Here is a 3,396-nt window from a genome sequence, read left to right on the forward strand (position 1 = left end):
CGCCCACTGCCTGCACCTCGGCTACGGGGGCCGCTGGGGGTCTTGCCGACTGGGCTCGCCCTCCGCCTGAACCCCGCCTACAGTGGGTCCCGCAGGATCTCACTGCGCCCTCTGCATTTATCTGGGCAGGGCTAGAAATGGTCTACTTGTAGTCCGTCTTCATGCTTCATCCGGTGGCCAGGCAGAAGGAACGGCACGGGCAAGGGCCTGGAAGGGAATCCGAGTGGCCCATGTCAATACGATGCCCATAACTCAGCCCCGTAGCGGACGGGGGCACGAGGAATTGGGTGTAGAGCCTGAGTCTCAGGGTCATGATCTCTAACCCCGGCGAGTTCTCGAGGATCCCTGGGCAGCTTTGCCGCTCTGATGGCTCTGCTTCTAGGCTCTTTATCTTTGGAATTGAGCCTAAGGATTCTATAGAATCAGAGGAACGCGCTCTTTTTATAGACAGGGAAACTGAGGCTTGGAGGAGCCTTGGTCTGGCCAAGGGAAGAGTGGGAGGGGCGGGCTCAAAGACCAGGAACCTCAAGTCACCTGAGCCTGGCAGCGTCAAGGGACACCCCATGCTGGGTGTGTCGTCTTCTCTTTGCATAGAATCTTGAGCTGATGATGGCTTTGTGGGTTTTTTATTAAGAGAAAAGGCTTACTGAATGCTTTATATGCATCAATTCATGAATCCGTACCACAGCCTATGAGATGTTACACCCATTTCACAGATGGAGAAACTGAGGCCAGAAGAGGAGAGCTTACCTGCCCAAGGCATCTAGTGACCAGAGGGGCAGCCAGGGTGTGACCCTGCCTCATCTGACTTCGTAGTTGGGGACACATTTAACTTCTGCTTTCCTGTGTGTGTTTTCCAAGAGCATCATTAAAAAGCGGGTTTTGCCCGGGCATGGTGGCTCACACCTGTAATCCCAGCACTTTGGGAGGCTGAGGTGGGTGGATCACCTGAGGTCAGGATTTCGAGACCAGTCTGGCCAACGTGGCAAAACCCCGTCTCTACTAAAAAAAAAATACAAAAATTGGCTGGGCGCGTTGGCTTATGCTTGTAATCCCAGCACTTTGGGAGGCTGAGGCAGGCAGATCACAAGGTCAGGAGTTTGAGACCAACGTGACCAATATGGTGAAACCTGTCTCTACTGAAAATACAAAAATTAGCCAGGCGTGGTGGTGCGTGCCTGTAATCCCAGCTGCTCGGGAGACTGAGGCAGGAGAATCGCTTGAACCCGGGAGGTGGAGATTGCAGTGTGTGGAGATCATGCCATTACACTCCAACCTGGGCAACAGAGCGAGACTTTGTCTTAAAGGAAAAAAAAGCGGGTTTTTGGCCGGGTGTGGTGGCTCGTGCCTGTAATCCCAGCACTTTGGGAGGCCGAGGAGGGCGGATCTCCTGAGGTCAGGTGTTGGAGACCAGCCTAGCCAACATGGTGAGACCCCATCTCTACTAAAAATACAAAAGTTAGCTGGGTGTGATGGCGCGCGCCTGTAATCCCAGCTACGGGGGAGGCTGAGGCAGGAGAATCGCTTGAATGTAGGAGCAGTGAGCTGAGATCGTGCCACTGCACTCCAGCCTGGGTGACAGTTGAGACTGTGTCTCTAAATAAATAAATAAATAATTGTGAAATGCTGCAGAGTGCTAGTGAATAGGGAGTGAGCATTCGTCAAGGGCTATGGGGTGGGAGGTCCTGAGAAGGTGCCATTTGAGCTGAGAGCTGGAGCACGTGCAGGAGCTGGCCGTGGTCAAGCTGCGGCAAGAGGGCTCAGCCAAGGCCAAGGCCGTGTGATGGGAACAAATCTGGAGCCAGGACTTGCTCCTTCTGCCAGTTCTCTGTGAGGGGAATTGTATTGGTTCCCTAGGGCTACATAACAAATGACCACAAACTGAGCAGCTTAAAACCACAGGAATTTATTCTCTCACCGTTCTAGAGGCCAGAAGTCTGAAATCAAGGTGTTGATGGGGTCATGCCCCATCTGAAAGCTCTTTGGGAGGATCCTTCATTTTCTCCTCCATCTTCTGGGGGCTCTGGGCGTTCCTTGTCTTGGGGTCACATCATTCCAGTTCCTGCCTCTGTCTGCACACGGCCTTCTCGGATTCTGTGTGTCTTCTCGTCTTATATAAGGATGCCAGTCATTGGATTTAGGACCTACACTAATCCACTATGATTTGTTCTTAACTAATTACATCTGGAAAGACCCTGTTTCCTTTCCCTCCCTTCCTCCCTCCCTCCCTTTCTTCCTTCTCTCCATCCCTCCCTCCTTCCTTCCTTCCTATACTTTCTTTTCTTTTCCTTTCCTTTTCTTTCTTTTTTCGAGATAGGATCTTGCTGTGTTGCCCAGGCTAGAGTGCAGAGGCACGATCATGGCTTACTGCAGCTTTCAACTCCTGGGCTCTATCAATCCTCCTGCCTCAGCCTCCTCATTAGCTGTGACCACAGGTGTACACCACTAGGCCCAGTGTTTTGCCCTTGTTGCCCAGGCTGGAGTGCAATGGCGCGATCTCAGCTCACCACAACCTCTGCCTCCCAGGTTCAAGTGATTCTCCTGCTTCAGCCTCCCACGTAGCTGGGATTGCAGGCATTCACCACCACGCCCAGCTAATTTTGTATTTTTAGTAGATTTTGTATTTAAGGTTTTTTGTATTTAGGGTTTCTCCATGTTAGTCAGGCTGGTCTCCAACTCCTGACCTCAGGTGATCCGCCCACCTCGGCCTCCCAAAATGCTGGGATTACAGGCATGAGCCACCGTGTGAGGCTGCTAATTTTTTAAGTAAATTTTGCCCTTGTTGCCCAGGCTGGTCTCAAACTCCTGGGCTCAACCAATTGTCCCACCTCAGCCTCCCAAAGTGCTGGGATTACAGCCGTGAGCCACCATGCCTGGCCATTTTCTGGTGTTTATAAGCCTCAAGTTTATGGTGTTTTGTGATAGCCTGCATAGACTAACACAGGGAACTTGGACCAAGCAGAGCGATCTTTCCAACTATGGATACGATTGTGTCCCTCCCCAGTTCACACACCCTCCTTGGCTCCCCAGTGCCCTCAATGTGGAGCTCATACTCCTCAGCATTCAAGGCAGTCAGCCCCTGCATTTACTTTGTGGCTTACCTTAGCATTGCCTCAGCTCACTGAGCTAGACTCTGCACAACAGTGAGGCACCGAGACATGGAAGCCGTCTCAGAGCAGATCAGGACCCCCCAGGTGCATCTCAGCGGGATAGGGCTGCAGCTTTCTCCTTGCAGGAGGCCTGACTCCAAGTGCTTTTGAGTTAAATCTGCTGCCAACTCCTCCTCCACCATTCACAGGCCAGGGCATCTACTGTGCGTTGGCCACAAGTGCTGGGCCTGGGCAAACCTGGCCCCCACTCCCTATAGTGGGACAGGTGCAGGCGGGGGTGGCTGCT

General features: G+C 52.6%; 1 protein-coding gene across 1 annotated transcript in view; it reads left to right on the forward strand.

Annotated features, from left to right (window-relative positions):
- The window catches only part of PGLS (6-phosphogluconolactonase), a 12,849-nt gene that overhangs the window by 4,153 nt on the left and 5,300 nt on the right, over positions 1-3,396 (forward strand). The gene's annotated exons all lie outside the window — the stretch shown is intronic.

The sequence above is a fragment of the Mandrillus leucophaeus genome, unplaced genomic scaffold (assembly GCF_000951045.1).
Source record: "Mandrillus leucophaeus isolate KB7577 unplaced genomic scaffold, Mleu.le_1.0 Scaffold11, whole genome shotgun sequence".
In the NCBI taxonomy this organism is placed as follows: Eukaryota; Metazoa; Chordata; class Mammalia; order Primates; family Cercopithecidae; genus Mandrillus; species Mandrillus leucophaeus.